We start from the raw sequence: 25,324 nt of genomic DNA on the forward strand, positions 1-25,324 counted from the left end.
AGATGAGTGATCTCTTCAAGAAAATTAGGGACAGCAAGGGAACATTTCATGCAAAGATGGGCACAATAAACGACATAAATGGTATGGACCTAACAGAAGCCAAACATATTAAGAAGAGGTGGCAAGAATACAGAGAAGAACTATACAAAAAAAGATCTTCATGACCCAGATAACCGCTATGGTATGATCACTCACCTAGAGCCAGACATCCGGGAATGTGATGTCAAGTGAGCCTTAGAAAGCGTCACTACAAAAAAACCTAGTGGAGGTGATGGAATTCCAGTTAAGCTATTTCAATCCTAAAAGATGATGTTGTGAAAGTGCGGCACTCAATATGACAACAAATTTTAAAAACTCTAAAGTGGCCACAGAACCGGAAAAGGTCAGTTTTCACTCCAATCCCAAGGGAAGACAATGCCAAAGAGTGTTCAAATTACCATCCAATCATCTAACAAGCTAGCAAAGAAATGTTCAAAATTTTCCAAGCCAGACTTCAACAATACATGAACCATGAACTTCCAGATGTTCAAGCTGGAACAAGGCAGAGGAACCAGTGATCAAATTGCCAACATCCTTTGGATCATGGAAAAAGCAGGATATTTCCAGAAAAACATCTACTTCTGCTTTATTGAATATGCCAAACCCTTTGTGTGGATCATAACAAACTGTGGAAAAGTCTGAAAGAGATGGGAATACCAGACCACCTGACCTGCCGCCTGAGAAATCTGTATGCAGGTCAAGACGCAACAGTTAGAACTGGACACGGAACAACAGACTGGTTCCAAATAGGGCAAAGAGTACATCAAGGCTGCATATTGTCGCCCTGCTTATTTAACTTATATGCAGAGTACATCATGGAAGAAGCACAAGCTGGAATCAAGCTTGCCAGGAGAAATATCAATAACCTCAGATATGCAGATGACACCACTCTTATGGCAGAAAGTGAAGAAGAACTAAAGGGTCTCCTGATGAAAGTGAAAGAGGAGAGTGAAAAAGTTGGCTTAAAACTCAACATTTAGAAAACTAAGATCATGCCTTCAGTCCCATCACTTCATGGGAAATAGATGGGGAAACAGTGAGAGATTTAATTTTGGGAGGCTTCAAAATTACTGCAGATGGTGACTGCAGCCATGAAATTAAAGGATGCTTGCTCCTCCAGAAAAAAGCTATGACCAACCTAGACAGCATGCAAAAAAGCAGAGACAATACTTTGCCAACAAAGGGCCATCTAACCAAAGCTATGGTTTTCCAGTAGTCATGTATGGATGTGAGAGTTGGACTATAAAGAAAGCTGAGCACCAAAGAATTGATGCTTTGAACTGTTGTTTTGGAGAAGACTCTTGAGAGTCCCTTGGACTGCATGGAGATCTAACCAGAGAATCCTAAGGGGACTCAGTCCTTAATATTCATTGGAAGGACTGATGCTGAAGCTGAAACTCCAATACTTTGGCTACTTGACGCAAAGAACTGACTTCTTGGAAAAGACCCTGATGCTGGGAAAGATTTAAGGCAGTATATAAGGGGAACAACAGAGGATGAGATGGCGGGATTGTGAAACCGACTCAATGGGTGTGAGTTTGAGCAAGCTCCGGGATTTGGTGATAGACAGGGAAGACTGACTTTGGCAGTCCATGAGGCTGCAAATAGTCGGACATGACTGAGAGACTGAACTGACTGACCAGCAGTATGCCCTTCATTTTCATGTTTGGAGAAATTTTTGCCCACATATCATCACATCACATGTAACAAAATTAATACTATTTCCAATATGTACCATGAATATGCCTGTAATACCATATGTAAGAAACATTTTATAAGAATTCATTAGTGTATAGGTTATCATGAAGCAATCATACTGATTACAGTGAGCCACCCTAAAACAATCATAGTGTTGCTTCTTTGTTATCAATGCATGAACAATAACTGTAAATAAATGTTAATTTCTTTTTCTCATTATCTTTTCATTTCTGATGTCAATGTAATTAATTGTGTAACATCTACAATGTTTTGTATTATATAAGACAATATTGATCTAAATACTGACAGACAATTCATCTTATAAACAGATGACATAACTTATAATATTGATAGATATAGTACAGTACTGTAAATATACTGTTATTGTTGTTCAGTCTCTAGGTCATTTCAGACTGTTTGTGATCCTGTGGACTGCAGCATGCAAAACTTCCCTGCCCCTCATTGTCTCCTGGAGTTTACTCAAATTCATGTCCACTGAGTCAGTGATGCCTTCCAACCATCTCATCCTCTATCGCCACCTTGTCCTTCTGCCCTCAATCTTTCCCAGCATCAGTATCTTTTCCAGTGACTCAGTTCTTCACATCAGTTGGCCAAAGTATTTGAGCTTCAGCTTCAGCATCATTCCTTCAAATGAAGGCTTGATTTCCTTTAGGACTGACTGGTTTTATCTCCTTGCTGTCAAGGTACTCTAGTCTTGAATCAGACTCTTGTATCAGACTCTAGTCTAATATCTCCAACCCCCATATTATTCAAGAGTTAACTGTAAAAAGGATACTTTTGGTCTGAAAAGATTCTCTGGAGTGCTGACATTATATTATGACCTGGGTCACACAAGGAAAGTATGAGGACAGTGTGTTTCAAGTGATGAAATAAAAAATTGCAATATCCTCAAGGTGGAACTAGTTTATCTCACAGACTAATACTGGTATGATTATAGCACAAAAAGCAGTGGATGAATGGTTAAGATGTGGAAGAAGAGTCATAAGTTCAGTTCAGTCGCTCAGTCATGTCCGACTCTTTGCGACCCCATGAACCGCAGCATGCCAGGCCTCCCTGTCTGTCACCACCTACCAGAGTTTACCCAAACCCATGTCCATTGAGTTGGTGATGCCATCCAACCATCTCACCCTCTGTTTTCCCCTTCTCTTCCTGCCCTCAATCTTTCCCAGCATCAGGGTCTTTTCCAATGAGTCAGCTCTTCACATTAGGTGGCCAAACTACTGGAGTTTCAGCTTCAACATCAGTCCTTCCAATGAATACCCAGGACTGATCTCCTTTAGGATGGACTGGTTGGATCTCCTTGCAGTCCAAGGGACTCTCAAGAGTCTTCTCCAGCACCACAGTTCAGAAGCATCAATTCTTCTGCACTCAGCTTTCTTTGTAGTCCAACTCTCACATCCACACATGACTACTGGAAAAACCATAGCTTTAACTAGATGGACCTTTGCTAGCAGAGTAACGTCTCTGCTTTTTAAAATGTTGTCTAGGTCATGCATAACTTTTCTCCAAGGAGTCTCTTTTAATTTCATGGCTGCAATTACCATCTGCAGTGATTTTGGAGCCTAGAAAAATAAAGTCAGCCAGTGTTTCCACTGTTTTGCCATCTATTTGCCATGAAGCAATGGGACTGGATTCCATGATCTTAACTAATACTGGTATGATTATAGCACAACAAGCAGTGGGTGAGTGGTTAAAGATGTGGAAGAAGAATCATTAAAGGAAGCAATATAGGTCATAATATGCAGATTGGAATTTTGTAGATGTAAAGTAGTTTTAAATACAGAGATATTTGTAGTTTAAGATATTCCATTGGTTAGTGTGTGGAGAATGGATTTCAGGGGTTAAGAATGGAAGAACAGACCCCAGTCAAGATAATTTTCCCTCCATAGCCCAGGTGAGGAGGAATTATGTAGCTTGCAAAGGAAGTGAGCAATAGGATGAATCAAGAATGTCTTCTGATTTTGACCTGAGTAATTTGGTGGATACTGTTGGCATTTACTAATTTAGGAATACTGCAAGAGAAAAAGGATGAAAAGTATATTCTAAAAGGAAAACAATCAAATGCATGACTTTTCAATTCTATAAAACCTTAAGAAAATTTCAGAGAAATTTATTATAAACTCAAATTATATTTAGTACTATAATTCTGAAATCCTAGCTTTAGGTGAATTTTCTAAATGTATTTTTTGTCTCTTTAGCATTTTATATTAGTCCAATGCATCCAGAGATAATGCACCAAGATAGCATGTCTATATGTACTATAGATATAGTTACATGTACTTTAATCCTTAGTCATTGTCATAAGAGATACTCATACAATACTCTTAATGGTTTCATTTTCTTTTCAATCCTAAAGAAAGGCAATGCCAAAGACTGTTCAAACTACCATACAATTGTGCTCATTTCACATCCTAGCAAGGTAATGCTCAAAATCCTTCAAGCTGGACTTCAGCAGTATGCCAATTGAGAACTTCTAGATGTACCAACTGGATTTAGAAAAGGCAGAGGAACCAGAGATCAAATTGCCAACATACATTGGATCATAAAAAAAGCAAGGGATTTCCAGAAAAACATCTACTTCTGCTTCACTGACTATGCTAAAGACTGAATGTGTGGATCACGACAAACTGGAAAATTCTTAAAGATATGGGAATACCACTTTACCTGTCTCCTGAGAAGTCTGTGGGTCAAGAAGCAACAGTTAGAACCACACAGGGAACAACATACTGGTTACAAATAAGGAAAGAAGTAAGTCAAAGCTGTTTATTATCACCCTGCTTATTTAACTTCTTTGAGAGTACGTTAAGCAAAATGCCGAGCTAAATGAAGCACAAGCTGGAATCAAGATTTCTGGGAGAAATGTTAATAACCTCAGATATGCAGATGATATTGCTCTAATGGTAGAAAGTGAAGCGGAATTAAAGAGCCTCTTGATGAGGGTGAAAGAGGAGAGCTGAAAGACGAAAAGGTGGCCTAAAACTCGATCTTCAAAAAACTAAGATCATGGCATCTGGTCCCATCACTTCATGGCAAATAGAAGGAGAAAAATTTCATAAATATTATTAATAAGTTTTTTGCCACCCTTAATAAAAATTTTGTACTCTGAAAGAGATTTTGAATTTCCAAAATTATTATGCAGTATATTATTATTTAATTTTTTTTTGCTGAGAAAAAAGAAACTTCAAAATAATACTTAACTGGTTTTTATTTATAATTTTGGCAACTAGCAAGTAAGAACTCATATGTCTAAAGGGTGGTGAAAATGGGAGTTTGTAGATTCCTTCTTAGTTAGTAAAAACATGACTTTCCAATATCTGATATTGTGATTTTTGTGTAAAATCACAAAATCATGATAAAAACTTAATATATACCTACCTTAAGGAAAATGTATTTGGTTCAGAAAAACAGTATAGTAGTTTCTATACATAGATATAATTGTGAGGATTATAGTATTTTATTGATTTGTATGAGATGGTATGCATTATATGATTAGTTAAGTGTTATAGATCTTTTTACTTATATGCATATACCAGGTGGCTTGGTGTTGAAAGAATCCCCTGCCAATGCAGGAGATGCAGGGGATGCTGGTTCAATACCTGGGTCAGGAAGGTCCCCTGGAAGAAGAAATGGCAACCTACTCCAATATTATTGCCTGGAGAATCCCATGGACAGAGGACCCTGGCCAGCTACAGTCCATAGCGTCATAAAGAGTTGGACACAACTGAACCCCTGAGCATTCATGCACTATATATAAATGTATTTTAATTTAAATATCTTTTGAGAAAGCATATTAGATTAGAGGGTAAAAATCTGTAGCTATATAATGGAAATAGTGATTACTATATACATCAATAAATTTTCATTAGGAGGAAGAAATTCTTATTCTAATGGAATCAGCAGTTTTTCTCTAATTAGACATATGCTATACTTCTAGCCTCTGTTAAAAAATGTCATCTCATTAAATTTGGGCAGAATTAGTGTTCCCCTCTTGCAGTTATTTAAAACTATTCTAAATTTATGTTATCAGCATCAACTAGGAGAAACATGCATGTATGTGTGCTTAGTCGTACAGTCATGTCTGGCTCTTTGCAAACCCATGGGCTGTAGCCTGCCAGGCTCCTCTGTCCATAGGGGTTCTCCAGGCAAGAACAGTGGAGTGGATTGCCATGCCCTCCTCAAGGGTATATTCCCAACCCAGAGATTGAACCCAGGTCTCCCGCATTGCAGGAGGATTCTTTACCATCTGAGCCACCAGGAAAGCCCAGGAAAAGACATATATTAGGCTAAAAAAAATGCGTATGTTGAAAAATTTAGTTATGTATTAAGACATTTTAAAGTTTGTTTTGTGGAATTTGGAATGTTTTACAAGCAGAATAACAATTGAGCATGTATAAGTATCGTATTCCTTCACATGGACTTCACACTACTTCTATTCTTCCTTTTATGGCTTCTTCTGAAAGATGGGAATACCAGACCACCTGATCTGCCTCTTGAGAAACCTGTATGCAGGGCAGGAAGCAACAGTTAGAACTGGACATGGAACAACAGACTGGTTCCAAATAGGAAAGGAGTACATCGAGGCTGTATATTGTCACCCTGCTTATTTAACTTATATGCAGAGTACATCATGAGAAATGCTGAACTGGAAGAAGCACAAGTTGGAATCAAGATTGCCAGGAGAAATATCAATAACCTGAGATATGCAGATGACATCACCCTTATGGCAGAAAGTGAAGAGGAACTAAAAAGCCTCTTGATGAAAGTGAAAGAGGAGAGTGAAAAAGTTGGCTTAAAGCTCAATATTCAGAAAATGAAGATCATGGCATCTTGTCCCATCACTTCATGGGAAATAGATGGGGAAACAGTGGAAACAGTGTCAGACTTTATTTTGGGGGGCTCCAAAATCACTGCAGATGGTGACTTCAGCCATGAAATTAAAACAATTACTCCTGGGAAGAAAAGTTATGACCAACCATGATAGTATATTGAAAAGTGGAGACATTACTTTGCCAACAAAGGTCCATCTAGTCAAGGCTATGGTTTTTCCAATGGTCATGTATGGATGTGAGAGTTGGACTGTGAAGAAAGCTGAGTGCTGAAGAATTGATGCTTTTGAACTGTGGTGTTGGAGAAGACTCTTGAGAGTCCCTTGGACTGCAAGGAGATCCAGTCAATCCATTCTAAAGGAGATCAGCCCTGGGATTTCTTTGGAGGGAATGATGCTAAAGCTGAAACTCCAGTACTTTGGCCACCTCATGCGAAGAGTTGACTCATTGGAAAAGATTCTGATGCTGGGAGGGATTGGGGGCAGGAGGAGAAGGGACGACAGAGGAAGAGATGGCTAGATGGCATCACTGACTCGATGGACGTGAGTTTGAGTGAATTCCGGGAGATGGTGATGGATGCACAGGGAGGCCTGGCGTGCTGCGATTCATGGGGTCGCAAAGAGTCAGACATGACTGAGTGACTGAAATGATTTGAACTGAAGGTACCTGAAAGAGAATTAGGCGCTCTCCAATTTTCCTCATATCTTTTTCCCTAAAACTCATTTAAATGTTTGGCTTTTCCTTCCATTGTTTCATTTAAACAGTTCTTGCCAAAGTCACCGATGAGCTTACTCTTGGTAAATCTAACATTTAACTGTAAGATTTCTTTTTATTTAAATAATTTTTAGCATTTGACATAGTAAATCACTTCCTCTTCTTTCAAGCACATGCTTCCCTTGGTTTCTAAGATGTCATATTTCCTTGGTTTCCCTAATACATTACAAAATTGTTCATTCCTCAGTATTATTTGCTGGTTCCTTATTTCGTGGACTTCTTAAAATCATTAAAATATTATTATTATTTAATAGTTATTAAAATGTCCTATAAATGTTCATAGGGTTTCTTGTAGGCAACATATATGGTAACCTGAAAATCTCAGATTTTAATTGGCACATTAGACTATTGACATTTAAAATGATTATGGATATACTTGGATTAGGATCTACTCTATTCCTTATAGTTTTCTATTTGTTGTCTTGTTCTTTGTTCCTATTTTTGTCATCCATTCATTTTTTGCCTTTGGTGATTTTAATTGGGCATTTTATATGATTTACATTTAGTTGAGCATTATATATGATTGAGCATTTTATATGATTCCCTTTTCTCTCAGCATATGAGTTATACATTTAAAAACCATCTTATAGTTTGTGATTTTGGTTTTGCAATATTCATTTTCAAATAATCCAAGTCTACTTTCAAATAACACTGTACAATTTCACAGGTAGTGTCAATACCTTATAATAAGAAAATAATTATAATTTCTTCCTCCCATTCTTATAGCATTGCCATCATTTATATCACTTATATATAAGAATCCATAAGTTGATATATACCTATGTATATGTACATAAGTTTAATAATTGAAATATTGTTGCCATTATTATTTTGAAAAATGTTATATGTTAATCTAATTAAGGATGAGAAAAGTAAAAGCTTTTGTTTTTATTTTATCTTTCCTATACCTTTTCCTATACTCTTCCTTTATCTAGACCTGAGTTCTTGACCACATTATATTTCTCTCTTGAGAAATTTTTTTTAATATTTTTTGCAAGACATGATTGCTGGCAATGGATTTTATCAATTTTTATTTGTTTCAGTTCAGCTCGGTTCAGTTGCTCAGTACTGTCCGACTCTTTGCCACCCCATGGATCCCAGCACGCCAGGCCTCCCTGTCCATCACTATCCCCCGGAGTTCACTCAGACTCACTCGAGTCGGTGATGCCATCCAGCCGTCTCATCCTCTGTCGTCCCCTTCTCCTCCTGCCCTCAATCTTTCACAGCATCAGGGTCTTTTCTAATGAGTCAGCTCTTCGCATGAGGTGGCCAAAGTATTGGCGTTTCAGCTTCAGCATCGGTTCTTCCAATGGGTCCTTCCAACACCCAGGACTGGTCTCCTTTAGGATGGACTGGTTGGATCTCCTTGCAGTCCAATGGACTCTCAAGAATCTTTTCCAACACCACGGTTCAAAAGCATCAATTCTTCGGCGCTCAGCTTTCTTCACAGTCCAACTCTCACATCCATGCATGACCACTGGAAAAACCATAGCCTTGACTAGACGGACCTTTGTTGGCAAATGTCTCTGCTATTTAATATGCTATCTAGGTTGGTCGTAACTTTCCTTCCAAGGAGTCTTTTAATTTCACGGCTGCAATCACCATCTGCAGTGATTTTGGATAGAAAGTCTATTTCTCGTTCACTCTATTTTTTAATATATTTTTATTTGGGAGAAAATTGCTTTACAGTATTGTGTTGGTTTCTGCCACACAACAATGTAAATCAACCATAATGATACATATTAATACATAACCTCTTTTTGAGCCTCTCTTCCATCCCCACCTTCCACCTTTCTAGGTCATCATAGAACACCTGCCTAGGTGACCTGTATTATATAGCAAATTCTTACCAGCTAACTATTTTACACATGGTTTTGTGTATCTATTGATGCTACTTTTTCCATTTGTCTTACTTTCTTCTTCCCCCACTGTGTCCACGGTCCATTCTCTATATCTGAATCTCTGTTTCTTCCCTGAAAATATGTTCATCAATACCAGCAATTTCCTAGATTCTGTGTATATATACATATATATTTATATATATGGATGTATATATATGTGTGTGTATGTATATATGTGTGTGTGTGTGTGTGTGTTAATATATGATATTTGTTTTTCTTTTTCTGACTTCCTTCACTCTGTATAACAGGCTATAGGTTCATCCACCTCACTAGAATGGACTCAAATGCATCTATTTTTGTGGTTGAGTAATATTCCATTGTGTGTGTGTGTGTGTGTATACACCACAACTTCTTTATCCATTCATCTGTCTATGGACATCTAGATTGTTCCATGTCATGCCTTTTGTAAATAGTGCTGCTATGAACGTTGGAGAATCCCATGGACAGAGGACTCTGGCCAGCTGTAGTCCATAGGATCACAAAGAGTCAGACACAACTGCAGTGACTTGGCACATGAGCATTGTGGTGTATGTATTTTTCAGTTATGGTTTTCTCAGGGTGTATACCCAGTAGTGGAATTTCTGGTCATAGGGTAGCTTTAGTCCTAGTTTTTAAAGAACTTGCGCTCCTTTCTGTAAGATATTTTTTCAGGGTACAGAAGTTTAGGTTGGTGTTTTGTTGTGCTTTACTTTGTGGCAAAGCATTGATATCTTTATCATATAAATAAATTTACAGCGCATTTGGAAAAAACCACACACCTCTATAGAAAGAAAAGGGTAGAGGAAAAATAGAGTTAATTTGTAGGAAAAGAAATAAGAATTTTTAAAAACATATTTAAATTAAGCACTCTAGGAATCAATGAAATACTAATTGAAACAATATTCATCTGTTAATTTGACAAAAGTTTAGTAGAATAATTATTAGTGCTAGTGAGAGTATTAAAAAAAGTTCTGTACCATTTGTGGCTTTTGATTTTCCATAGTCTGTTAGATTAGCAATTTGCCAATTTACAGAGGCTCAAAAATCCATAACTTTTGTTCTAGGAATTATTTCTAAGGAATAATAATAAATTCAAATTTTTGTAAGGAATATTTAGAGAAGCATAAAAAAAAGGAAAATAAAAACAACGAGGTGTCTTACAATATGGAATCAATTAAGCCAGTTGCATCTAGAGAAGGGAATATTAGATAACTCTTACTGCTGATGGTGCTTAGTCATGTCAGAATTTTTATGACCCCATGGGCTGCAGCTCACCAGGCTCCTCTGTCCATGGGATTTTCCAGGCAAGAATATTGGAGTGGGTTGTCATTTCCTACTTCAGGGGATCTTTCTAACCCAGGGGTCAAACCTGTGCCTTTTGTGTCTTCTACATGGACAGGCAGATTTTTTTTTTTACCACTGAACCACCTGGGAAAGCCAGACAACTCTTAGAAGTTGTGTTTTGGTGACTATTTACTTATTGGGAAAAGTTCCCAGAATTCCAGTGGGAGAACAAAGAGAAAAAAAATAGTATTTTTGAGACAACAGTAGCATTGGGAAGGCTCTCATTAATAAAATAGTGAGTTTATGAGCTATTTGAATATTCACCTATATATTTTGTAGGCCCCTTTAATATTAACTTTTATAATTATTGTTGTGGTTTTTTTTTTTTTTTTTTTTTGTCTACACCTCACCCTCTTTTTGTTTACATATTTTCTGAGAAAGTGAAAGTGCAAGTCACTCAGTCGTGTCCGACTCTTTGCGACCCCATGGGCTATACAGTTCAGGGAATTCTCCAGACCAGAAATCTGGAGTGGGTAGCCTTTCCCTTCTCCAGGGGATTTTCCCAACCAGGGATTGAACCGAGGTCTCCTGCATTGCAGGCAGATTTTTTTTTTTTTTTTACCAGCTGAGCCACAAGGGAAGCCCAAGGATACTGGAGTGGGTAGCCTATCCCTACTCCAGGGGATCTTCCTGAACCAGGAATCAAACTGGGGTCTCCTGCATTGTAGCAGATTCTTTACCAACTGAGCTATCAGGGAAGCTTGCAGTTCTTATCTTTGTCCCTCCTGTTTTCTGTGATGCTTTTTAATTTATCTTTGATTTTCTGTAGTTTGAAGATGATATGTTTATATGTAGGGTTGTTTCTTTTGTTTTTGTTTTGTTGTTTGGCATTTTCCTGTTTGGTGTTCTCTGAAATTTCTACATGTGTGGTTTGATGTCTGATTTTGATTTGGACAAATTCTCAGTCATTATTGTTGCAAATATTTCTTCTGTTCCTGTTTTTGTCTTTATTTTCCTTCTGGTATTCCCATTTGGCCTTTGTTGCTCCTTTTGTAGTCCTACAATCTTTGGATATTTTATGTTAGTTTTCCACCTTTGCTCTTCTTCTTCTTCTTTTTTTTTTTTTTTAAGAATTATATATATACTCTAGCTTTGAGATTATTTCCTCAACCATGTCCAATCCACTAATAAGTCCATCAAAGGGATTCTTCATTTCTGTTAGTTTTTTTTTTAATGTCCAACATTTATTTTTTATCCTGTCTTACGATTTCAATCTGTTTACATTGCTCATGTGTTCTTGCACAACATTTACTTTATAAAACCCTTACTCTACTAATCATAGTTATTTAAATTCCTAGTTTTATAATTACAATAGCTCTGCATTGAGTTTTTCTTTAAATTGTACTTTTGCTTTTTGTAATTGTTTTCTAGATGTCCAGACATGATGTAGGTAAAATGAATTGCTCTAAACAAGGTTTTAGTAATGTGATGGTGAGGTATGGAGGGAGGGAAAGTGTTCTATAGTCCTATGATTAAATCTCATGTCTCAATCTTTTAATGAGCCTATTCCTCTGGACTGTGAACTTCACAAGTGTGTCTAAGTTTTTTTTCCCCCTACTTTGGTGAGATCGAATATCAATATATGTATCTTTATGAATTTTATATTTTAAGGTTTATGACTGTTAATAATGTTTATAAATTGGATCTCAGTCATTAAATAATGTCACTTGGTGCACCTGGTATCTTAGTCTGGCTCTAACACATATGATGTTAATTTGTCATTCCTGTTTTTTTTTATTTTTTTTTATTTTAATGCCTGACCTTGTCCAAATGTTCCTTTTCAACTATTTTGTTGCTTTGCCTTGTCAGGATTTATTTAAAATGCATGCATCTCAGCTTTCTTAACTCTGAAAATTTTTGTCTCTTTTAGCCTAATGACTTCTACATTTGATTTGGGTTTTTCTAACTTACTTTAGTTCATATTTATGGTGTCCTTTCACTTTTACCCTTTTACCCTTATTTTTGCATTCTAAAGATACAGCTATTCAGTCTTTCTCTCTACCTGCTGATATAGAAATTCTTCTGTATTTTCTATTCCACTGATGGGTGCCAACACTTCTCTGCATTACAGATTAATTTCAATCTAATCATATTAAAAAATAAGGTAGCAGCTCTTCTCTCTACAGACTTAGTGTTTTCTACACCATGATGCTTGTTTTTCTTCCACAGTGCTTGTGTTTTCTTTTATGGGGAGAACTATTCTATTGGACATTTAACTTTTATTTTGCCTTTTTGACTATGCTTGTCAGTAAGTTATTGTCTTCTCTTTTTTTTTTTTTTTACCTTGGGGAGTTTACAGTCATTTGCTACTATGACAGTTTCATCTTCAATATATTATTTTTTGCTTGCTTGTTTTTTACTTCAAAGATCTGATATTGGTATAAGTATGTTAAACCTAAACTTAAATGATAACTCAGCTACTAACAATAGGACTAAGAGTGTAGTCAGGTGAACTTACCAATGTATGATTCATATATCCTATGACTGAGAAATTGACCTTCCTAAATGGATATCTGATCCAGCCAGTCTCAATATTAATGCCACAGAATATGTACTAGGGTGTTAGTTACCTAAGATGTTGTGAACATAAGTACAATCTAAGAGTATATTAAAAGTTCTGAATCCTATAGAAATTTTACTCTTATCAATTGGTAATATCAATAGCTATAGGTCAGATTAGTTTTACCAAGTAATTATAAATATTTCTATTACTATCTTCCACTCCATTTGACCATCTATGTGAAGGACACTGTGATTTTTTCATATGTGTGTTGGAAAATTTACATCACACACATCAATTATAATCATTTTAACAACTTAGAGAAAAATTCCAGGAAAGAGATATATTAGGTAGATTTTTGATTTGGACAAAGACCTGGCACTATGAAATTTTCCCTTTAGCTATTTATTTTTAGCATTATAATATTTTTACTTTAGCTATTTGTATAACAATTTTCTTTCTTAAAACATTACTAGGTTTTTTGAGAGAATGTTCATACTTAATACAGTATTTTGAAGATGATATGTGATGATATTAAAGTCTAAAATGTTGGTATAAATGTTTAATTCCTTTTTAATAACTGAATCATTTTTAAGACAGTTTTTTCTCATTAATGACTGCTTACTATATTCTTAGAAAGTATTAACATTTTATTTTATATTAAAATAAACATTTAAAAACTTGTTCCCTTAAAAATTTAATTTATACTTTTCCCCTAACTATAGATTTGACCAATTGAGCCAAACTGCAGCCTGTGGGGAATTTACTGGTGCTTTGCTACCTAAGGAAGGTCTTTCCCCTTTTGTAGCAGATTTGAGTGATTTAATAGAACATTACCTCTTAATTTGCATACAGGTTACATTATGCATGGTAAAATCAGATTCCTAAAATTAATGAGTGCCCACATTCTCAGAACTCCAAGGCAAAAGGAGTTCCAAGAAATATCCTAAAATTTTGTCCTTTTTTCTAACTTCTTAGTGGACTGCTGGTCAAATAAACTGCTCTTCTCAAACATAATATCTTACAGATTTACCTCACACATAGTCTGCTCCATTATGAATTTGCACCATCAGAGCGCATGAAAAGCTCTGCAACCTCCCATTAATGACTTCTCTCTCTCCCTCTTTTTTTTTTTTTTTTTGAATAATGGATTTCAGTTGTTGTAGTTATTCAGTCATTAAGTGTGTCTGACTCTTTGCGACCTATTGGCTGCAGCAAGCCATGTTCCTCTGTCCTTCACTATCTCCCAGAGTTTGTACAAATTCATGTCCATTAAGTTGGTAATGCTATCTAACCATCTCATTCTCTGCTGCCCCCTCCTCCTTTTGCCATCTGTCTTTCCCAGTATCAGGATCATTTCCCAGTGAGTCAGCCCTTTTATTTCCCAGTGAGTCACATCAGGTGGCCAAAATATCGGAGCTTCAACTTCAACATAAATCCTTCCGATGAATATTCAGGGTTGATTTCCTATTTTTTTATTCTATTTTATTTTTTTAAATTTAAATTTATTTATTTTAATTGGAGGCTAATTACTTGTATGGGGAAGGAGGTGGGAGGGGGTTTCAGGATGGGGACCACGTGTATACCCATGGCGGATTCATATTGATTTCCTTTCAGATTGACTGGTTTGATTTCCTTGAATCCAAGGAATTCTCAAGAACACGGGTACACCCGTGGTGGATTCATGTTGATGTATGGCAAAACCAATACTATATTGTAAAGTAAAAAAAAAAAAAAAACTTGTCAATTTTATAATAGTTAAATTACATCTCAACAAAAATGCTAAAATAAAAAAAAAAAAAGAATCTTTTCTAGCAACACATTTTGAAAACATCAATTCTTTGGCATTTAGCCTTCTTTATGGTCCACCTCTCACATGTACATGTCTACTAGAAAACTATAGCTTTGACTATATGGACCTTTGTCTGCAAAATGATGTCGCTGTCCTTTAAAACACTCTCTAGCTTTGTCGTTGCTTTCTGTCCATGGAGCAACATGAACAGTATGTATTTCAGTGGAAAATATTAAAAAAAAAAGTATGCAGTATTTTGACATTACTTTTTTTCTCCATGATTTAAGTATTTATTTAATCCTTCATTTTTTAAAATTTATTTATTTTTATTTTTTACTTCATAATATTGTATTGGTTTTGCCATACATTGACATGAATCCACCATGTTGTATATGTGTTCCCCATCCTGAACCCCCCTCCCACTTCCCTCTCCATCCCATCCCTCTGGGTCATTACAGTGCACCAGCCCCGAGCACCCTGTATCATGCATAGAACCTGGACTGGTGATTCATTTCACATGTGATAATTTACGTGTTTCAATGCCATTCTCCCATATCGTCCTGCCTTTGCCCTCTCCCACAGAGTACAAAAGACTGTTCTATACATCTGTATCTCTTTTGCTGTCTCGCATACAGAGTTATCGTTACCATCTTTCTAAATTCCATATATATGCATTAGTATATTGTATTGGTGTTTTTCTTTCTGGCTTACTTCACTCTGTATAATAGGCAAGGGTGCCCACTCTCACCACTATTATTCAACAGTTTTGGAAATTTTGGCCACAGCAATCAGAGGAAAAAAAGAAAAAAAAAGGAATCCAGATTGGAAAAGAAGAAGTAAAAGTCTCACTGTTTGCAGATGACATGATCCTATACATAGAAAACCCCAAAGACTCCACCAGAAAATTACTAGAGCAAATCAATGAATATAGTAAAGTTGCAGGATATAAAATCAACACACAGAAATTCCTTGCATTCCTATACACTAACAATTAGACAACAGAAAAAGAAATTAATGAAACAATTTCATTCACCATTGCAATGAAAAGAATAAAATACTTAGGAATATATCTACTTAAAGAAACAAAAGACTTATATATAGAAAACTATAAAACACTGGTGACAGAAATCAAAAAGGACACAAATAGATGGAGAAATATACCATGTTCATGAATCAGAAGAATCAATATAGCTAAAATGAGTATACTACCCAAAGCAATCTATAAATTCAATGCAATCCCTATCAAGCTACCAACAGTATTTTTCAGAGATCTAGAACAAATAATTTCACAATTTGTATGGAAATACAAAAAAAACTCAAATAGCCAAAGCAATCTTAAGAAAGAAGAATGGAGCTGGAGGAATCAACCTGCCTGACTTCAGGCTCTATTACAAAGCCACAGTCATCAAGACAATATGGGACTGGCACAAACACAGAAATAGAGATCAATGGAACAAAAAAGAAAGCCAAGAGATAAATCCACACACCTATGGACACCTTATCTTTGACAAAGGAGGCAAGAATATATAATGGATTAAAGACAATCTCTTTAACAAGTGGTGCTGGGAAAACTGGTCAACCACTTGTAAAAGAATGAAACTAGAACAATTTATAATACCATACATCAAAATAAACTCAAAATGGATTAAAGATCTAAGTGTAAGACCAGAAACTATAAAACTCATAGAGGAGAACATAGGCAAAACACTCTCCAACATAAACCACAGCAGGATCCTCTTTGACCCACGTCCCAGAATATTGGAAATAAAAGCAAAAATAAACAAATGGGACCTAATTAAAATTAAAAGTTTCTGCACAACAAAGGAAACTATAAGCAAGGTGAAAGACAGACTTCAGAATGGGAGAAAATAATTGCACACAAAGCAATGGACAAAGAATTAATCTAAAAAAATATACAAGCAACACCTATAGCTCAATTCCAGAAAAATAAACGACCCAATCAAAAAGTGAGCCAAAGAACTAAACAGACATTTCTCGAAAGAAGACATACAGATGGCTAACAAACATATGAAAATATGATCAACATCATTCATTATCAGAGAAATGCAAACCCAAACCACAATGAGGTACCATTTCACGCCAGTCAGAATGGCTGCTATCCAAAAGTCTACAAGCAATAAATGCTGGAGAGGATGTGGAGAAAAGGGAACTCTCTTACATTGTTGGTGGGAGTGAAAACTAGTACAGCCACTATGGAGAACCGTGTGGAGATTCCTTAATAAACTAGAAATAGAACTGCCATACAACCCAGTAATCCCACTGCTGGGCATACACATCGAGGAAACCAGAAGTGAAAGAGACACGTGTACCCCAATGTTCATCACAGCACTGTTTATAATAGCCATGACATGGAAGCAACCTAGATGTCCATCAGGAGATGAATGGATAGAAAGCTGTGGTACATATACACAATGAAATATTACTCAGCCATTAAAAGGAATACATTTGAATCAGTTCTAATGGTGTGGATGAAGCTGGAGCTTATTATACAGAGTGACATTACATTTTTTGGCAAAGAACTTCAGCACTTCACTCAATAGTATATTTTAGTCATAATATACCATAAGAAATAAATTTGAATTGTGCAACTTGTTGCTTTGTGGACATGTCCAAGATATATGTACCCATTTTTGCAATCACAGTCTGTTTTTAGTACATATGCTAATTCCATGTGGCTTGAAGCAGGTTTTTCTTTAGATTTTGTTTTATTCACAGTGTAATTTTCTGTGTCATAACTTTTTAAATCACAATTTTAATAAAAGATAATGGTGAATTGCCAAAGTTTTGAAATATTACCAAAGAAAATAGAATGATAGAACAGAATGATAGAATGAAGAATGCCCCTCCAAGTATCACTCTCTGCAAACCTCCCCTGCCAGCAATTCCCCTCTTTTCTTCTTTCAGAGATGGTGATATATCTTTCTTATGTTAATTTGTATGTACAAGCCATATATATATATATATATATATATATATATACACATATATATATAATTTTGAGTTTTTTATTATTTCCGTAAACTTTTCCTTTCTCAAATGATGCTTTTTCTCTGCCTATGGAGGTTGTTTGCATATCCAGAAATTGAATACATCATACATTTTTAACAGGTTTTTATTTAGAGACAAATTTAAATTGTAAGGAGTAGATATATGTGGGGGCTTCCTTCGTGGCTTAGTGGTAAAGAACCAGGTGACAATGCAGGAGATTCAGGTTTGATCCTTGGGTCAGAAAGATCCTCTGGAGAAGAAACTGACAACCTACTCCAGTATTCTTGACTGGGAAATCCCATGGACAGAGGAGCCTGGCAGCTACTGTCCATGGGGTTAAAGAGTCAGACATGACCTAGTGACTAAACAACAATAACAAAAATATATGTGGACATGTTTTAGTCATGTCTCATGAGCATATTTATATTAGCAAACTCTTGAGAATGTTTAACGTAAGTGTGGAAATTATTTTATAATGCTTATCAGATCATATCAGTTGCTCAGTCATGTCCGACTCTTTGCAACCCCATGAATCGCAGCACGCCAGGCCTCCCTGTCCATCACCAACTCACAGAGTTCACTCAGACTCACGTCCATCGAGTCGGTGATGCCATCCAGCCATCTCATTCTCTGTCGTCCCCTTCTCCTCCTGCCCCCAATCCCTCCCAGCATCAGAGTCTTTTCCAATGAGTCAAGTCTTCGCATGAGGTGGCCAAAGTACTGGAGTTTCAGCTTCAGCATCATTCCCTCCAAAGAAATACCAGGGCTGATCTCCTTCAGAATGGACTCGGTGGATCTCCTTGCAGTCCAAGCGACTCTCAAGAGTCTTTCCAACACCACAGCTCAAAAGCATCAATTCTTCAGTGCTCAGCTTTCTTCACGGTCCAACTCTCACATCCATACATGACCACAGGAAAAACCTTGACTAAACGAAACTTTGTTGACAAAGTAATGTCTCTGCTTTTGAATATGCTATCTAGGTTGGTCATAACTTTCCTTCCAAGGAGTAAGCGTCTTTTAATTTCATGGCTGCAGTCACCATCTGCAGTGATTTGGGAGCCCAGAAAAATAAAGTCTGACACTGTTTCCACTGTTCCCCTATCTATTTCCCATGAAGTGATGGGACCGGATGCCATGATCTTCGTTTTCTGAATGTTGAGCTTTAAGCCAACTTTTTCACTCTCCACTTTCACTTTCATAGAGAGGCTTTTTAGTTCTGCTTCACTTTCTGCCATAAGGGTGGTGTCATCTGCATATCTGACGTTATTGATATTTCTCCCAGCAATCTTGATTCCAGCTTGTGTTTCTTCCAGCCCAGCGTTTCTCATGATGTACCCTGCATAGAAGTTAAATAAGCAGGGTGACGATATACAGCCTTGACGTACTCCTTTTCCTATTTGGAACCAGTCTGTTGTTCCATGTCCAGTTCTAACTGTTGCTTCCTGACCTGCATACAAATTTCTCAAGAGGCAGATCAGGTGGTCTGATATTCCCATCTCTTTCAGAATTTTCCACAGTTGATTGTGATCCACACAGTCAAAGGCTTTGGCATAGTCAATAAAGCAGAAATAGATGTTTTTCTGGAACTCTCTTGCTTTTTTGATGATCCAGTGGATGTTGGCAATTTGATCTCTGGTTCCTCTGCCTTTTCTAAAAGCAGCTTGAACATCAGGAAGTTCACGGTTCACATATTGCTGAATCCTGGCTTGGAGAATTTTGAGCATTACTTTCCTAGCATGTGAGATGAGTGCAATTGTGTGATAGTTTGAGCATTCTTTGGCATTGCTCTTCTTTGGGATTGGAATGAAAACTGACTTTTTCCAGTCCTGTGGACACTGCTGAGTTTTCTAAATTTGCTGGCATACTGATTGCAGCACTTTCACAGCATCATCTTTCAGGATTTGAAATAGCTGAACTGGAATTCTATCACCTCCACTAGCTTTGTTCATAGAGATGCCCACTTGACTTCACATTCCAGGATGTCTGGCTCTAGGTTAGTGATCACACCATTGTGATTATCTGGGTCGTGAAGATCTTTTTTGTACAGTTCTTCTGTGTATTCTTGCTATCTCTTCTTAATATCTTCTGCTTCTGATAGGTCCATACCATGTCTGTCCTTTATCGAGCTCATCTTTGCATGAAATGTTTCTTTGGTATCTCTGATTTTCTTGAAGAGATCCGTAGTCTTTCCCATTTTGTTGTTTTCCTCTATTTCTTCTTCACTGAAGAAGGCTTTCTTATCTCTTTCTTATCTCTTCTTGCTATTCTTTGGAACTCTGCATTCAGATGCTTATATCTTTCCTTTTCTCCTTTGCTTTTCACTTCCCTTTTTTTCACAGCTCTTTGTAAGGCCTCCCCAGACAGCCATTTTGCTTTTTTGCATTTCTTTTCCATGGGGATGGTCTTGATCCCTGTCTCCTGTACAAGGTCATGAACCTCATTCCATAGTTCATCAGGCACTCTATCAGATCTAGGCCCTTAAATCTATTTCTCACTTCCACTGTATAATCATAAGGGATTTGATTTAGGTCATACCTGAATGGTCTAGTGGTTTTCCCTACTTTCTTCAATTTAAGTCTGAATTTGGCACTAAGGATTTCATGGTCTGAGCCACAGTCAGCTCTTGGTCTTGTTTTTGCTGACTGTTATAGAGCTTCTCCATCTTTGGCTGCAAAGAATATAATCAGTCTGATTTCGGTGTTGACCATCTGGTGATGTCCATGTATAGAGTCTTCTCTTGTGTTGTTGGAAGAGGGTGTTTGTTATGAAAGTAAGTTAATTTACTTTAATGAATGAATTATCTCGCAGTACTTGGCTGTCTTTGCTTGTCTTTCAGTTGTATTTCATGTCAGCATTCATCAACTACTTTACCTTTTAAGTGTTTTCTTTACTATGCCTAGATTTCACTACTTCTAATTTTTCTGCAAATATGAATGCTTCTATATACTGAATATACATATTCTTTTGCTTTCCACATATGCTTGATATAATAGCACTGTGAAGACCACATTTGTCTCGATTAGGATTGGTTCCTTCTTAAAGAAGGGCTATAAAGAGTTATTTAGAGAAAGATCACACAGAATTTTTAATACCTAAGAATTTAAAACTTCAAGGTGAGTTAGCCTACAGAGAAGTCTTTTCAATAAGATGGTCAAAAATAAAAAGTTGAAACTTCTTTCTGTTCATTCATTATTACAGCAATATCTCTAAGGGATGCCTCCCAATAGATGAATAAAATTAAACTCTTGCAGAGATAAAGTTGAAATTTTTAATCTGTTCAAAAGTTCACAAGAATACTATATAACATAATTTTCTTAATCAAAAATCATGAAGATAATGATATTTTGTTTCTTTCAGTCCTGTGTTTATCACCTAGAATAGTGCTTTGTACATAATTTCTATTGAATAGATATCTTTTACAGTATAATATCATTATAACTATTCATAATTATACATTATATTAATAAATGCAATAATAATAGCACCTTATATAGTAATGTTCTTTGATATAGAAAATATTTCCACATATATTAACTTTTATGTCAGAACTCTTTAAATTTACAAGATAAATATTGTTCTCATTTTAAACGGGTAAAGTAACGTTCAGTGGCTCAGTCATGTCTGACTCTTTGTGACCCCATGAACTGCAATACACTAGGACCCTTGTCTATCACCAAATATCTGAGTTTACTCAAACTCATGTTCATTGAGTTGGAGATACCACCCAACCATCTCATCCTCCATGGTCCCCTTCTCCTCCCACCTTCAATGTTTCCCAGCATCAGGGTCTTTTCCAAAGAGTAAGTTCTTTGCATCAGGTGGCCAAAGCATTGGAGTTTCATTCAGCTTCAGCATCAGTCCTTCCAAAGAATGTTCAGGACTGATTTCCGTTAGGATTGACTGGCTGGATCTCCTTGCAGTCCAAGGGACTCTCAAGAGTCTTCTCCAGCACCACAGTTCAAAAGCATGAATTCTTCGGTGCACAGCTTTCTTTATAGCGCAACTCTTAAATCCAAACATGACTACTGGAAAAACCATAGCTTTGACTAGATGGAGATTTATTGGCAAAGTATTGTCTCTGCTTTTTAATATGCAGTCTAGTTTCATCAAAACTTTTCTTCTAAGGAGTAAGCATCTTTTAATTTCATGACTGCAGTCACCATCTGCAGTGATTTTGGAGCACCCAAAAATAAAATCTGTCACTGTTTCCACTGTTTCCCCATCTATTTCCCATGAAATGATGGGACCAGACTCCATGATCTTAGTTTTCTGAATGTTGAGCTTTAAGCCAACTTTTTCACTCTCCTCTTTTATCAAGAGGCTTTTTAGTTCCTCTTCACTTTCTGCCATAAGTGTGGTATGATCTGCATAACTGAGATTATTGATATTTCTCCTGGCAATCTTGATCCAGCTTGTGCTTCTTCCAGCCCAGCATTTCTCATGATGTACTCTGCATATAAGTTAAATAAGCAGGGTGACAATATACAGCCTTGACATACTCCTTTCTCTATTTGGAACCAGTCTGTTGTTCCATATCCAGTTTTAACTGATGCTTGCTCACCTGCATACACATTTTACAACATGCAGGTCAGGTGGTCTGGTATTCTCATCTCTTGAAGAATTTTCCACAGTTTGTTGTGATACATACAATCAAATGATTTCCATAGTCAGTAAAGCAGGAATAGATGTTTCTCTGGTATTCTCCTACTTCTTCTATGATGTAACAGATGTTGGGAATTTTGTCTCTCGTTCCTCTGCCTTTTTTAAATCCAGCTTGAACATCTGGATGTTCACGGTTCATGTACTCCTGAAGCCTGGCTTGGAGAATTTTGAGCATTACTTTGCTAGCATGTCAGATGAGTGCAATTGTGGGTAGTTTGAGCATTCTTTGGCATTGCTTTTCTTTGGGATTGGAATGAAAACTGACCTTTTCCAGTCCTGTGGCCACTGCTGAGTTTTCCAAATTTGCTGGCATACTGAGTGCAGCACTTTCACAGCATCATCTTTTAGGATTTGAAAGAACTCAACTGTAATTCCATCACCTCCACTAGCTTTGTTCATAGTGATGCTTTCTGAGGCCCACTTGACTTCACATTCCAGGATGTCTGGCTCTAGGTGAGTGATCACAGCATCATGGTTACCTGGGTCATGATCTTTTTTGTACAGTTCTTCTGTGTATTCTTGCTATCTCTTCTTAATATCTTCTGCTTCTGTTAAGTCCATACCATTTCTGTCCTTTATTATTCCCATCTTTGCCTGTAATGTTCCCATGGTATCTCTAACTTTTTTGAAGAGCTCTCTCGTCTTTCCCGTTCTATTGTATTCCTCTATTTCTTTGCACTGATCACTGAGGAAGGCTTTCTTGTCTCTCCTTGTTATTCTTTGGAACTCTGCATTCAAATAGGTATATCTTTCCTTTTCTCCTTTTCACTTCTCTTCTTTTCACAGCTATTTGTAAGGCCTCCTCAGACAGCCACTTTGCTTTTTTTGTGTTTTTTTCCTTGGGGATGATCATGATCCCTGTCTCCTGACAATGTCATCCATCCATAGTTCTTCAAGCACTCTGACAATCAGATCCAATCCCTTGAATCGATTTGTCATTTCCACTGTATAAAGGAAAGAGATTTCATTTAGTCATATCTGAATGATCTAGTGGTTTTCCCTACTTTCTTCAATTTATGTCTGAATTTGGCAATAAGGAGTTCATAATCTGAGCCACAGTCAGCTCTTGGTCTTATTTTTGCTGACTGTATAGAGCTTCTCCATCTTTGGCTGCAAAGAATATAATCAATCTGATTTCAGTGTTGACCATCTGGTGATTTCCATGTGTAAAGTCTTCTCTCGTGTTGTTGGAAGAGGGTGTTTGCTATGACCATTGTGTTCTCTTGGCAAAAGTCTATTAGCCTTTGCCCTGCTTCATTCTGTACTCCAAGGCCAAATTTGCCTGTTACTCCAGGTGTTTCTCGACTTCCTACTTTTGCATTCCTGTCTCGTATAATGAAAAGAACATCTTTTTTGGGGTGTTATTTTTGAAGGTGGTTGAACTTCAGCTTTGTGAGCATTACTGGTCAGGGCAGAGTCTTGGATTCCCGTGATATTGAATGGTTTGCCTTGGAAATGAACAGCGATCATTCTGTTGTTTTTAAGATTGCATCCAAGTAATGCAGAATGATCTCTGTTTGTTTCCAAGGCAAACCATTAAATATCAAAGTAATCCAAGTCTACGCCCCAACCAGTAATTCTGAAGAAGCTGAAGTTGAATGGTTGTATGAAGACCTACAAGACATTTTAGAACTAACACCCCCCAAAAAGAAGTCATTTTCATTATAGTGGACTAGAATGCAAAAGTAGGAAGTCAAGAAACACCTGGAGTAAAGGGAAATTTGGCCTTGGAATATGGAATGAAGCAGGGTAAATACTAATAGAGTTTTTCCAAGAGAACAAACTGGTCATAGTAAACACCCTCTTCCAACAACACAAGAGAAGTCTCTACACATGGGCATCACCAGATGGTCAACATAGAAGTCAGATTGATTATAATCTTTGCAGCCAAAAATGGTGAAGCTCTATACAGTTAGCAAAAACAAGACCAAGAGCTGACTGTGGCTCAGATTATAAGCTCCTTATTGCCAAATTCAGACTTAAATTGAAGAAAGTAGGAAAAACCACTAGACCATTCAGGTATGACCTAAATCAAATACCTTATGATTATACAGTGGAAGTGAGAAATAGATTTAAGGGACTAGATCTGATAGATAGAGTGCCTGATGAACGATGGATGGAGGTTCATGACATTGTGGAGGAGACAGGGATCAACCATCCCCATGGAAAAGAAATGCAAAAAAGCAAAATGGCTGTCTGGAGAGGCCTTACAAATAGGTGTGAAAAGAAGAAAAGCAAAATGCAAAGAAGAAAAAGAAAGATATAAACATCTGAATGCAGAGTTCCAAAGAATAGCAAGAAGAGATAAGAAAGCCTTCCTCAGCAATCAATGCAAAGAAATAGAGGAAAACAACAGAATGGGAAAGACTAAAGATCTCTTCAAGAAAATTAGAGATACCAAGGGAACATTTCATGCAAAGATGGGCTGGATAAAGGACAGAAATGGTATGGACTTAACAGAAGTAGAAGATATTAAGAAGAGACGGCAAGAATGCACAGAAGAACTGTACAAAAAAGATCTTCAAGACCCAGATAATCACAATGGTGTGATCACTCACCTAGAGCCAGCCATCCTGGAATGTGAAGTCAAGTGGGCCTTAGGAAGCATCACTATGAACAAAGCTAGTGGAGTGATGGAATTCCAGTTGAGCTATTTCAAATCCTGAAAGATGATGCTGTGAAAGTGCTGCACTCAATATGCCAGCAAATTTGGAAAACTCAGCAGTGACCACAGGACTGGAAAAGGTCAGTTTTCATTCCAATCCCAAAGAAAGGCAAT

This window comes from Bos javanicus, chromosome 2 (assembly GCF_032452875.1).
Source record: "Bos javanicus breed banteng chromosome 2, ARS-OSU_banteng_1.0, whole genome shotgun sequence".
Classification (NCBI taxonomy): domain Eukaryota; kingdom Metazoa; phylum Chordata; class Mammalia; order Artiodactyla; family Bovidae; genus Bos; species Bos javanicus.